The sequence below is a fragment of the Chelonia mydas genome, chromosome 2 (genome assembly GCF_015237465.2).
Source record: "Chelonia mydas isolate rCheMyd1 chromosome 2, rCheMyd1.pri.v2, whole genome shotgun sequence".
Taxonomy (NCBI): Eukaryota; Metazoa; Chordata; order Testudines; family Cheloniidae; genus Chelonia; species Chelonia mydas.
In genome coordinates, this window is record NC_057850.1 from 108,158,063 (window position 1) to 108,172,589 (window position 14,527).

Sequence of the window (14,527 nt, forward strand, 5' to 3'; positions counted from 1 at the left end):
ACAGGTTGGGGGTGGGGAAGGTACTTATGCTCAAGATCCCATTATCTTATCCATACTGGGAAGACTAAACTCAAGTAGTTCCTTCCACAGCTTCCTACTACTGAATGGAGATGCTACTGTGAAGCTGTTTAGCCTGTTTATATTTGATGTGTATTCTCATGCTCTTGCAACACCTGACATATAGTGAATGAACCCAGGCTTGTAAAACTCAGTGACTCACTGTTCATCATTTAAGAAATAGTCTTGCCAGTTCAGAAATTCAAGGTAGGACTGTATTTTTGGAAAAGTGAACGTATGCCCTATTTTTTCTGCTTTATGATATTTATATTGCAGGTGAGCTTGAGCCACAAAGTCTGGATTATGATTCTGTCTCCAAAAGTTTGGGGCGTAGTCTGAATTAATTTTTAAGTTATATAGGCATTGTGTGCACATGTGAACCTGTGTGTATTATCAAAGCGTCAGCAGAGGTTGCATTCAGATTGTCACATAAAAACTAACATCCCTCTGTCTCTCTCATTCTAATGACTGAATTCAATCTCCAAATGTGGCACAATAACATTTCATGGGTCAGTCGCATTTTCTTTGCACCTTTTTTGATTAAAATATTTCCTGGCTATTGCAAAGGAAACATTTTAAAAGGCTTCCTTTTTGAAAATTTGCCAGTTTCCTCACATACCTGTGGACTTCTATGTCGAAAACTCAGTCCCCCAAACTCCGTACTTCACATGCACATTGTGATACCATCTCAGGCATAAGCCACTTTTGTCATTTTATTGTGGTTAGTTAGGAGAACTGGTTGAACTATGCAAAGCTTAGCTGATGGAACTGCTCAGACTCACCAGCTACTGCCATTTTCTGAAACTGCCAACCTACTTCCTGGTCTCACCAGCTCTGCTCAACACAAGGAGCCTATGGAACCAGGAAGACAGGCTGCAGAGTGTGGGCTCTGGGGGATCTCTTAAGTTGCGCTGAGGATTGTGGGATGAGTAGGTATATGGATGGGGCAGTTCTGTAATCTATTGCTTATCTTCTTTACTCATTGAAGTACGGTGTATGTGGCACCAAAGACATAACATAAAAATACTCAGCAAACTTTGAAAATCTTTAAAACTTAACTCTTCCTCCTGATTCATTACATTACATTAACAAAATCAGGAAATCTCGTTAGTCAGTTAAAAGGCAGAGCTTTTTCTTACTGTAGGAGTTCCTGTATTGGTTTTGGTACAGATCCAACAGGTTAAGGAATAGAATATGGGCCTAGTATAAATTGGATCCACTCCAGCATCAGCTCTGGCAATGCTGAATAACATGCAGTATCCCAGACAAAGAATCCTTGCAAGGCAATGACTGTAGTTCTTTTGACTCCATCCACACTGAATTTTCTGTTTAAAACCCATTTCTCAAAGAAAGTACTAATAGTTGAAAAATCTAATGTAGATGGGGGCCTTAAATAATAGGTTATGACACAGCAGACCAAGGAGACTATGCTTACAGGAGGTGACATGTTTATAGTTAGACCAATTACTCCCACAGGAGTGCCTGATCATTTTGGAAATGTAACCAACAGGGGGAAAAAAGGTATGTTGTGTAAGACTGTAATTGTATGTCTATGCAGCAATTAAACATCTGTGGCTGGCCTGTGTCAGCTGACTCGGGCTCAGGCTTTGAGGCTGTAAAACTGCTGTGTAGACATTAAGGCTGTAGCCCAAACGTCTACACTGCAATTTTACAGCCCTGTAGCCCAATTCAGCTGACATGGGGCCATTTTCAGGTGTTTAATAGCAGTATACATGGGTTTAAATGACATGTTATATGGGTTCATTGAGAAGTGCTTTCAGAAGCAAATAGCAATAGGAATCTACAAACCAAACATTTTTGACCTCTACTTCTAATTCTGTATTCTTCTGTGTCTCTGATGAAAGCTCAGTTCTGAGTAGAGTAAGAAAAGTCTATTGATAAATCTAATGCATCTTTTGGAGTATGATGCTCTTGAATTTTCAGACTAAGGCAGTTCTGCTCAAACTCTAAAGTTCCCCTTCACAAGTCAGCTCTTTCTAATCTTAGACAAGCAGATTGTTTAGAGCAGTGGTTCTCAACCAGGGGTATCAGAGTAGCAGCTGTGTTAGTCTAAGGTGCCACAAGTCCTCCTTTTATTTTTGGGGATACAGACTAACACATTTATTTGAGCATAGCTTTCGTGAGCTACAGCTCACTTCATCGGATGCAACCGATGAAGTGGGCTGTAGCTCACGAAAGCTTTTGCTCAAATAAATGTGTTAGTCTCCAAGGTGCCACAAGTACTCCTGTTCTTTTAACCACGTCTTCCAGGGGTACATCAGCTCATCTAGATATTTGCCTAGTTTTACAACAGGCTACATAAAAAGCACTAGCAAAGTCAGTACAAACTAAAATTTCATACAGACAAGGAATTGTTTATATTGCTCTCTATACTATACACTGAAATGTAAGTACAATATTTATATTCCAATTGATTTTATAATTATATAGTAAAAATGAGAAAGCAAGGAATTTTTCAGTAATAGTGTGCTGTGATACCTTCGTATTTTTATGTCTGATTTTGTAAGCAAGTAGTTTTTAAATGAGGTAAAACCTGGCGTTACGCAAGACAAATCAGACTCCCGAAAGGGGTACAGTAGTCTGGAAAAGTTGAGAACCACTGGTTTAGAGTACTGTTTGTTTTTTGTTTTACAGAATTCCTAGGCATCCTAGGTATATGGTTTCCCTTCTCCACTTAGCTCTAAGCAGCACTTATGCCAAGAGAGTTATTAACCTCTTCTCTGAGGATCTAAACAGGGTTAAACAGCACTGTGGTAAACATGTCTGTGCCAGGTCTACACAAAACACTCCAGCTGTTGCTAGCCCAGGTGGAGTTGCACTGGTGATACAGCAAAAGTAGGAGAATTCCCTAAAATCCTCAGTGTGAAGGCAACCCTAGAAGAATGGTCATTTTTACACTGAGGAAAAATGATATCCCAGACCCTATTCAGACTCTTCTCTTACCGGATTTACTATGGAGCAAGATTGGAGTGAGTGCTCCTTTGGCATGTTCCCCAACAGGAAGCAGCATAAAAGGAAGAGTTCTTATTAATAAAATGCCACTTATTGTGTCTTTCACATAAAAATACAAGAGAACTCTTCACCTAATTAGTCTATACATGCAATACCCCGTAGGTGGACAATCCCATCTACATACCAGCTCTTTCTCCAGCTACATAGGCTGAAATCCTCGCCCCACCGAAGTCAGTGGGAGCCAGGATTACATCCATTGTGTTTTCATGCAGACAGGAGCCCTGAGGCTTCACTTGCCATCAGCCCAATCTCTTAAGAGCCACACCACTGGTAGAGCTCACCAACGTCTTTCTTTTCCCACCAGCTTTTCTGGGGGGGCCTACTAATTTTCTCTTTCAGTAGGTCTTCCAAGTTTCTATTAGTAGTAGTAGTATCTTATTATAGACAGCATTACTGAAGGGTGTAGCCTTTTACAGCCAGGTAAGGACAGTGTTCATGCCCCAAGGAGTTTAAGTTAGACACATCACACAGGGTATGCCTACACTGCAACCAAAGGTGAGATTGGAGCTCGGGTAGGCATATCCACGCTAGCTTTAATTTAGCTACCACAGCAGTGCAGTGAAGAAGCAATGGCACAGACCTCGGCATGGGCTAACAATGATAGCATGTAACCAGGGTTCTGTGCTGAAGCCCGTGCCAGTGCTCCTGTGTCTTCACTGCCATTTTTAGCAACTAGATTAAAGCTAGCGTGGATGTGCCTACCTGAGCTGCAATCACACCTGCGAATGCAGTGTGGCCATACCCACTGCGAATACCTCCAGCAAAGGGAATGGGGTTAAAGGAGGAATGAAGTTTACACAAAATAAGGTTGTTGGGTTACCCATTTTTGAAGGATAGGTAACATGTTCAATTACTATCCAACATCTTAACCCTCCCACTTCTCTCCCTTCCTGTGCTTTTTCCCCTGCCCCAGCTTGCACCTCTTTTCTTCAGCTTTCCTTTAGCTTTTCCTCTTGCCCTTTCCAATTCCCCTCTTTCTCGTAAGAAAGACTGAATCTGGAATCAGATTCACCTCTGCAAGCGCAGAGAGATGCAATGTCTCTCTCTCTCTGCATATTTACTGAATCTCCCTGCACCAAAATCTGAAAAGAAAAGAACATCTTTCCTACTCATCTGTTTCATCCATTCCTGTGGGTCTTATATCACCACATGCAAAGTTTCTGTTATGTCAGAGTTAAACACATAGGAAAAACTGCAGGATATAGCATTCTCTGTGTTCTAACAACAATGTAAAACTTTGTCAAGTGGCTACAAAAGTTCTTACAAACTCTTAAAAACTGTGTTCCAACGCAATACTGATAGATTGAAAATACTGAGCCAAAAAATCAGTGCTGGCATGAGCACATGCAACTCCATTGAAGTCAAAGGAATTGTACCCATTCACATGAGGTCTGAACTTGCTCCGTTTAAAAAAAAAAAAAAAAAAAAAAAAAAAGATACTTTCAGTTAACTTACATTGTGTGAACTCCTGAAGGAACTCCCTTGGTTCTCTTCACATTTTAAAGTAATTTACAGGTTAGATTTAGGTCCTATCTACTAGTGGAAATTCACACTAGTGTAACCACACTGATGCAGTTTTACCAACACATACCCTAAATGAGATGCACTGCAATAGTGCAAAGTGGAGTTTACATCAATGCAGTATACTTCAGTCATTTTAAGCCACACCCCTGCAACCCCGACCTACCTGGGGTATTCTATCTGCTACCCAAGATCCATAAACCTGGAAATCCTGGACGCCCCATCATCTCAGGCATTGGCACCCTGACAGCAGGATTGTCTGGCTATGTAGACTCCCTCCTCAGGCCCTACGCTACCAGCACTCCCAGCTATCTTCGAGACACCACTGACTTCCTGAGGAAACTACAATCCATCGGTGGTCTTCCTGAAAACACCATCCTGGCCACTATGGATGCAGAAGCCCTCTACACCAACATTCCACACAAAGGTGGACTACAAGGCGTCAAGAACACTATCCCCGATAATGTCACGGCTAACCTGGTGGCTGAACTTTGTGACTTTGTCCTCACCCATAACTATTTCACATTTGGGGACAATGTATACCTTCAAATCAGCGGCACTGCTATGGGTACCTGCATGGCCCCACAGCATGCCAACATTTTTATGGCTGACTTAGAACAACGCTTCCTCAGCTTTCGTCCCCGAATGCCCCTACCCTACTTGCGCTACATTGATGACATCTTCATCATCTGGACCCATGGAAAAGAAGCCCTTGAGGAATTCCACTATGATTTCAACAATTTCCATCCCACCATCAACCTCAGCCTGGACCAGTCCACACAAGAGATCCACTTCCTGGACACTACAGTGCTAATAAGCGATGGTCACATAAACACCACCCTATACCGGAAACCTACTGACCGCTATTCCTACCTACATGCCTCCAGCTTTCATCCAGACCACACCACACGATCCATTGTCTACAGCCAAGCTCTATGATACAACCGCATTTGCTCCAACCCCTCAGACAGAGACGAACACCTACAAGATCTCTATCAAGCATTCTTACAACTACAATACCCACCTGCTGAAGTAAAGAAACAAATTGGCAGAGCCAGAAGAGTACCCAGAAGTCACCTGCTACAGGACAGGCCCAACAAAGAAAATAACAGAACGCCCCTAGCCATCACCTTCAGCCCCCAACTAAAACCTCTCCAACACATCATCAAGGATCTACAACCTATCCTGAAGGACGACCCATCACTCTCACAGAGCTTGGGAGACAGGCCAGTCCCTGCTTACAGACAGCCCCCCAACCTGAAGCAAATACTCACCAGCAACCACACAACAGAACCACTAACCCAGGAACCTATCCTTGCAACAAAGCCCATTACCAACTGTGTCCACATATCTATTCAGGGGACACCATAATAGGCCCTAATCACATCAGCCACGCTATCAGAGGCTCGTTCACCTGCACATCTACCAATGTGATATATGCCATCATGTGCCAGCAATGCCCCTCTGCCATGTACATTGGTCAAACTGGACAGTCTCTACGTAAAAGAATAAATGGACACAAAATCAGACAGCAAGAATTATAACATTCAAAAACCAGTTGGAGAACACTTCAGTCTCTTTGGTCACTCGATTACAGACCTCAAAGTTGCAATTCTTCAACAAAAAAACTTCAAAAACACAGACTCCAAGGAGAGAGACTGCTGAATTGGAATTAATTTGCAAACTGGATACAATTAACTTAGGCTTGAATAAAGACTGGGAGTGGATGGGTCACAAAGTAAAACTATTTCCCCATGTTTATTCCTCTCCTTCACTCCACCTTGATTATCACTACAAAAGGTCTGTCCCAGTGTCCCCCCCGCTGGTAATAGCTCACCTTAAGTGATCACTCTCTTGTTACAGTGTGTATGGTAACACCCATTGTTTCTCTATGTATATAAATCTCCCCACTTGTATTTTCCACTGAATGCATCTGATGAAGTGAGCTGTAGCTCATGAAAGCTTATGCTCAAATAGATTTGTTAGTCTCTAAGGTGCCACAAGTACTCCTTTCTTTTTTACCTATAGGAGACATGCTTTGGGCCAATGCAGTACATCTACATTAGAGGTTTGCATTCATGTAACATTTGCTTTGTCTCCATTTCCCAAAAAGTTGTTTTTACTGTGAAATAATTAACACATTAGCTATCCTGTTGTAAAATCTTACAAGGCACTGTAGTTTTCGCCAAACTACACCATGGAAATTCAGCTACTGGCAGGGTTGACCTCACCTTGTTAAAAACTCCAGGTACTTTGTCTTCACTAGGATTTTAAAGTGGGATTGCTAACATTCATTATCCCATTGTAAAAATAAGCCACATTTCTGCAATGAAGACAAAGCCACTGATGTAATGGTGATAATTTCCCTAACATAGTTTCTTATCTGAGCACCTGGAATGTGCACTTCTAGCTCTAGAGGGAAAAAGCATTGGGACTCCATAATTCACTGAATGATCCTTAATCAGCCACCAATATTAGGTGTTAATAACGCTAATCAAGGGGCTACTTAACCTGACTACTAACACAAAGATATGTCTGCCACAGCTACTGAACAATACATTTGCCAATTACATTAATTAAAACTAATCCCTTGTAGGCCAAGGAAAACAGAGCAAATCCATGTGGAAAACCAAGTGTCTATACTCCACCACCCAGAATCACATTAAAGAAGGGGTAGGCAGTAAAATGATCCTAAACCAGTGAATTTTTGTCAGAAAGTAAACTCTCCTGAAAATTCTGGAACTTTGAAATCTTGAATTTGTTAGTTGTATACATTTGGATCTAATCGATCCTGTCATTGCATTCTAAATAGTCCAATGCTATAGTAAAACAGATGCAAACAAAATACTAGGGCCACTGAGCCTTATTAAAGACACTGGACATGACTATTATTTATTTAGTTGACATTCAAACTATTATTGTCCAAGATTAAAATGTTTTAACTGAAAGCAGAATAGTTGGTAAATCTCCTAGATGGGCTAGAGGGATTTTTCTCTCTCTTGCTCTAAAAGAGCTTAAAGAAATCTCATCTATAAATTTTTTAGGTGCTAAAGGGGTAAATTTTTAATGAGCAGGGAAGTTTTCAGCCACACAACTCCTACCTAGTTTAATTGGAGGAAACTGGTTAAAACCATACACACATAGGTGAACTTTTCACATTCTAGAGTTAATAGAATGTTTAGCTCTTGCCTTGCACATGCTCCCTAACACACTAGGAAATAAAATAAGAACACAATTTGTATCTACTTTAAGTACAAAATGGTTCACCCCCATAAGTGTTTTATTTAACAGACTTGCTATTTCCAGATTAACTCTCCACTGCACTCCTTTCTGGAGGTTGGGGATGGAGTGGAAGTCATCTACCAAAAACATCAGCACCACTAGGGACAGGAACTTAGACCCTGATCCTGTACTAAGATCTGATAGCACAGACCCCTGTGTCAATCTCTATTTTGGTCAGACCCTATGGGCATGCCTACATGGCAGTAAAACACCTGCAGCTGGCCCATGTCAATTGATGCAGGCTCCCAGGGCTTTAGCTGCAGAGCTATAAAATTTCAATGTAGATGTCTGGGCTTGGGCTGGAATCCAGGCTCTCAGACCCTCCCCCCTTGCAAGGTGTTTTATTGCAGTGTAGATACACCCTATGGGCCTCAGGCCCTTGGTCTGTGGAACAGAAGGATACAGCAGTGTTGAGAAGTGACCAAGTTCAGCCTGAGGGGAGGGAGCAAGGTTGTACAACTCCCAATTACCCTTCCATGGAGGGAGGGACATTAAACAAGCTTCGAAGGTTGCTATGTTAAGGCCTGTTTGCCAGAGGGAGAGCTACAGTCAAGTATCTCTTTTAGGGAGGGGAGGAATCAAATGGAAATAAAATGGAAGGTATTTCAGATGTTCATCTCCCCATATACACATACACACCTTGTAGGGATCCCACAAACTCACTAAAGGAAATACTCAAAACACTTAAGCTTTAAACCTATGTTTAACTGCATGGAACACTTTCCTTCAAGCTACATACCAGAACCTGGTTGTGTCTACATATATAGTAAAGACTTTGGAGCCAAACTGTGTAACTAGTGAAATTGATGTAAGTATTAATGTTACTGGAGTTGGATCCACCTACACTAAGTTTGAATCTGAAATATAAATTTAGTTGGGAATGTGGGAAATCTTTCTTTTGTGGGTTTAATGCAGACCTTTAACATTCTCTTAACGTAGTTTTGTTAGGTGAATTATTTTTTAACCAGGTTTCAGAATAGCAGCCGTGTTAGTCTGTATTCGCAAAAAGAAAAAGGAGTACTTGTGGCACCTTAGAGACTAACCAATTTATTTGAGCATAAGCTTTCGTGAGCTTCAGCTCACTTCATCGGATGCATTAACCAGATACACCCATTGATCAACACACGGAATTCCCACGGACGTCGATGGAACTTTTGAGTGCAAATCAATAGCAGGATTTAAAGGGATATTCTTCCTTTGATGCATGTATTTAACTCCCATTAAGGAGTTATACATAAGTAATATTCTAGAAAAGAGATGGCATAATTTGGGGGAGATGGGAGAGGATTTAAAATAGGTTAGGGAATTTAAGACCGTTTCTTTCTCGTAGTTAAGCCAGCTCCTTTGCGTTTGCATTGGGTAACAAAAAGGAGATGCTTTGCAGTATAAGCCTCTGAATCCTTTACTTAATGACATTTTATGAAGAAACTATTGGGGGAAAATCTGCTTCTTCATAAGACTGATAAAAAAAAGATGGAATCTTCCTTACTAATTCCTAACATTCCCCATCTGCTTGTGCACATCACAACATTGAATTGTGCACTGGAAATCAATTAGATAGGGTTAGAAATAAAAGCATGTGTCCTTTCATAGACACTTATATACACGAAAAAGAGACTAAGGTCTGGTCTATACTACTAAGTTACGTAGACGTAAACTGCCTTGTGTATGTGTCTACACTTAAATATGTCTCCCACTGATATAAGTGTCCCATTACAGCAACATCTCCTCCCCGAATGGTGTTGAGCCATGGCCGATGTACTAGGTGCCGCGTTACCTACGTCAGCCCTAACAGTCCTCCAGCAGCTGTCCCACCATGCCTAACACTGACCAATGTGGTCACATTTGTGAGCGCCACTGCCCAGCGGTTATGGAGACCAGAAGTCCCCCACTATTTAAAATCCTGAGAATTTTTGAACTGCAATTTCCTGATTGCACAGCTTGGCAAACATATCTAGCAGCTCTCCATTGTTGCGTGCAACTGTCCAGTTGACTATGCCAACTACATGCTCCAGATGCTCTCCGGCTTGAAGTAGACAAGAGATATAGGATCTCCTGGGCCTTGGGGGAAAAGAGGCTGTGCCGCTATGGACCAGCCACAGAAAAGTGGACATCTACAAGCAGATGGCATGAGGGTTGCAGGAGAGGGGGTATGACAGATCCACAGCAGTTAGGCATGGAAGCAAAGGAACAGTGGCAGGAACATCAGTGGCAGGGAGACCAACAGACAATCGGGTGCTGAGACACAGATCTGCTGCTTTTACAAAGAGACACCACCACCATGGATACTTCTCAGGAATCAGAGAAACAGACCCCTGCCATGAATGCCCAGGAGGGTGAAAGCAGCCCCCTGCCCGTGTCCCCACTCCTGGGCCTCCTGCCCAGGACAGGTGGAGGGACCCAGGCTCCGCACGCGTCTCTCCCCAACTCGGCTCCAACCCGGGGGCGGGGCCTCGGAGCCGCAGCCTAGCCATGATAAGAGCGGGCAGGCAGCTGTGGGAGCCAGTGCAGACCCTCCACATGCCTGAGGTGCGTCCAACGAGAGCAGCCCCTGACCCCACACCCTCTGCAGGTGGAGGGTCCGCGTGGCTACCCACAGCTCCCTGTGCAGCTCTTACCATGGCTGGGCTGTGGCTCCGAAGTGCCCCCCTCCAGCCAGAGCCAGGTCAGGGAGAGCCACAAGGGCAGCTGTGGGGAGCCGGCATGGACGCTCCACCTCCACCTGCCCTGAGCCGGGTGGGGAGCCCAGGGGGCAGGAGACTTGTTGACCTACAGGTTCAACAATCATGGGCTCACCTCCCTTTGCAGGCCATGAAGAACTCCATTTTAGCACCTTCCTACACCCCTGCCCTCGACATTCCACATGGCATCAGAGGTCACACCCCTACCACTACCACTCCACACTAGGGGGCATTAAGGACAACCACAGCTTCATGTACATTGACCTGTGAGAGCTACAGTTGTACATGTAGCCAAAATGGATATGAATGCTCTTTCCCTTTGTTAAGTTCTGTTCTGTTCATTAAGTTTTTAATGAATTTGCTTTTAAATTGCACAGATTTTAATTTGCACTGGTTTTGTTACTCCCTAAAAATCTATTCTTTGGAAAATAATCTAGTTCACAACACATCTAGTAGAATGCTTAGTGGTACTGAAAGCAACCCCTTCCTTGTTATTGTACAATGTGACAACTCCTAGGATCAGTGACAATCTGTAAATTATTATAAGATGTTCAGCAAACACCATTAAAGTAATAGGTGCATTGAGAGTATTATATTCATAGATGTAAACCAAGCACCACACAATTCTTAACATTCCCCAAAACTGCAGAAAGAAGGTGGAGCAGTTCACCACAATGTATTACTGTGGCTTGCTGTTAAAGTGCTTTTTCAAGGCCTCCTTCAGCTGTACAGCTCCGCTTTGAACACTTCTACTAGTCCTTGCGTCTGGCTCTTCAAACTTAGCAGACAGCTGCTCCATCTCTGCCCTCCCCGCAGGTGGCACTTTTACCCCACAGAGATTATGCAGGACACAGCAGGCAGCTATAACCATTATGATATTTTTCTCACAGAGATCCAATTTTGTGAGCAAACTAATGCCACTGTCCCATCTGTCTACCAAAGCACATTAAACAGCCATTCTGTACCTCCTTGGTGCTCTCAAGGTGTCTGGTGTACGGCTTCATGAGCCAGGGAAGCAAAGGGTAGTCCCCCAAGATCACTATTGGCATTTCAACATCACCAATGATAATTTGCTCCTCTGGAAAGGAAGTCCCTGCTTGTAGCTTTCTGAACAGTCCGGTGTTCTTAAAGATATGAGCATCATACACCTTCCCTAATCAGACAACACTGATGTCAGTGAAGCATCCCTGAAGAGCCACCAAGACTTGCATAACCATAGAAAAAAAGCCCTTCCTGTTGATATACTTTGGGGCAAGTTGAGCTGGTGTCTGGCAAACCCGCAGCCAGACCAAGGCTGCTCACTGTGCTGCCATGACTGACCCCTCCAACACAACCTGCAGTGACTCAGCCCTCAGGCATGCTGCAGCATCCTGAGCAGGGTCTGGGTCAGATGACCACCAGGCACAGGTATTTCACTGACCCTGCTACATCTGCAAGTTAGTCTGTGTAACAACGCTACTTAGCCAGAAACGCCTCCTGCTGCTGCACAGTGTCAGACTCCCTAGGCTTCCAGCCTGCCCTTGATCTGGTTTCTGTTCCAGCCCCAGCCTTGCCAAGCCTTGTCCATACCCAGCTCTGAGCCACTCTAGCCCTGCATCCACCTCCTGACCCTCAGACTGACTCCAACCTGGCTTTAACCTTTGGCCTGCATCTGGACTCTGACTACTGTAGTGATTTGGCTTGCCTACAGACTCTGATATTGGTTCTTACCCATAGCCTGTCCCTGGGCCCCAGTTTCAGCACTGCCCTTGACCCAGTCCCAACCCCACATCCAGTTTTGACCACTGCTCCAACCACCAGACCTGACTGCCTGGAACCAGAGCCTGACAGCTGGTGCCAAAATAGGGATATGCACGCCATCTATCACTCCACAGCAGTTTGGGAACCTCACTGCTGCAAATCCATCCAGTACGTTCTGCACATTGCCGAGAATTGCAGTCTATGTAGCAGGCGATGATCAATTGCCCTGCACGCTTACATGACAACAGCCTCCACAGTGGATTTTCAACTCCGAACTGATTTCCTGCTGACAGGTAGCTATCCGGCATTGCAAGTTTCCACAGTGCAATTGCTACTTGCTTCTCCACTGTCAGTGCAGCTCTCATTTTGGTGTCCATGCGCTGGAGCAAAAATTAGGGGTTATGAATGACATTATGGGATGGGGACAGTTGCATGCTGGGAACTTGACCTTTTCCTCCCAGTCACTCCTGCACAACTTGTTTCTGCCCCACGATATACTGCCAAAGCTTCTGAAAAGCTAGTGCACTGAATGGTGACAAGATGCACACTGGGATACCTTCCCATGGTGCACTGCACTGTGCATCTGCACTAGCACTCCTAGTGACTATACACAGCACCAACACAAGGAACCAAGCATGCATGCACAATATAGTAACCGCGGCAGTTTTATGCTGATGTAACTTGTGTTGGTGTAGTGTAGATATTGCCTATGAAAGTTTGTTGGTTTGAGCTGGATGTTACATGTTATTTAATAAGGGAAAAATACCATGGTGACAGTTGCAGGGCTAGCTGCACCTCTGTCCTCTTTCTGGTCTCTCAGAGTTCATTTGCATGTCTGGCTTTGTAACTTTACCTTACCCAGCGTGGAATTCTGCAATTCTCTCAACTTTTAGATCAGGTGCTGGGTTGCAGTAGTGCCCTGTATATCAGCTGGGTTTTTCCAGCAGGTCTGACTGAGTTCCGGTACCTAAGGTTCCTCTCTTCTGGAGTCTGTGACCAGTGCTGTATAGTACAGCTGGCCAGGAATTTTCTGTTTGAATGATTTTCTTTCAGACAATTATTCTGAGCTCCACAGCTCCCCTGCAGCCTGTCAGGCAGGTTGCTGCACAGCCAGGGCTACCAGAGTCCCCAACTCCTTGGCAGCCATCCAGGTGGGCAGCTGAGAATTCTGGGCAATGTATTTAAACTTGGGAACATCAAGATGTTCCCCACTGCAGGAACATTTTCATGTTTCCAAAATAAATTACTGCATCATTTCAGTTCCATGACAAATTCAGTTGTTGGTTTTCCTGAAAACTAATTTTTTTGTGGGAATGAAATTTTGTTTTCCTGACAGCTCTAGCATACAGTGACGAGAAAGCATTTTTAAAAATAAAAGCATTGTTTTCAATAGTTGGAACAAAGCAGTTAGAGAAAAAATATTTTAAAATAACAAACATGACTATCTTACAGAAAAGCTTACTATCCCCAATGGTAAGCTAGACAGGCCAAACTTCTTCAGACACTCCAGTGAACGCCTGCCTCAGTCTGGTTCCCCCAAACAACTCCCCCCACCTCTTGAGAGAGGATCCCTTTTAATCCTGCCAGAGTTCCTTTGTTCTTGTGAATTGTCAGGCTTTCACCCTTCTCTTCCAAACTAGTCTTTTAGGCTCAGAAGGAGATCAAGACAGCATCCTCAGAGCCAAGGGTCCAGGCACTGTCTCTTAACAACTCTCAAGTGTTTGCTAAGGTGTGGCATATCTTGAGCCATTATTTTCCATTTTGCTTGTTTGTCCTGACAGCCCCCTAATAAATGAAACCATTATATTCATAGAGCAAACATCCCCCTAGCCAGGTCAACATGCAATGTTCGTAAATTATTACAGAGCCGCTCCATTTCTGTCACAACCTCATATGTCAAAAAAATATTAAATCACAAGGGAATTGCAAAGGTTTTCTTACTCCCATATTAGCTAGAATAATGTCAGACAGGGCCAAGTCTAGTTTGACATTTTTATGTCTTTAAAGAAAGCATTACTTGGAGGCTGGTTAGATTCCAACTAGCGTTAATGTCAATGACTGGTCCGAGTAACAAAAATAAGAAATGTATGTGCTAAGTTGAAACTCCATTGTTCACCTACCAAGTGAATATTACCCATGTATGGCAGTACATATGGTATGCAAGATGATCTGAAATGTGACTATTTCCCCTATCCAGACACAGTGGAGTTGGT

General features: G+C 43.5%; 1 long non-coding RNA gene across 1 annotated transcript in view; it reads right to left on the bottom strand.

The window, feature by feature from the left end:
- Window positions 1–14,527, bottom strand: part of LOC119565622 — a 65,900-nt gene that overhangs the window by 27,441 nt on the left and 23,932 nt on the right. The window lies entirely within an intron of this gene.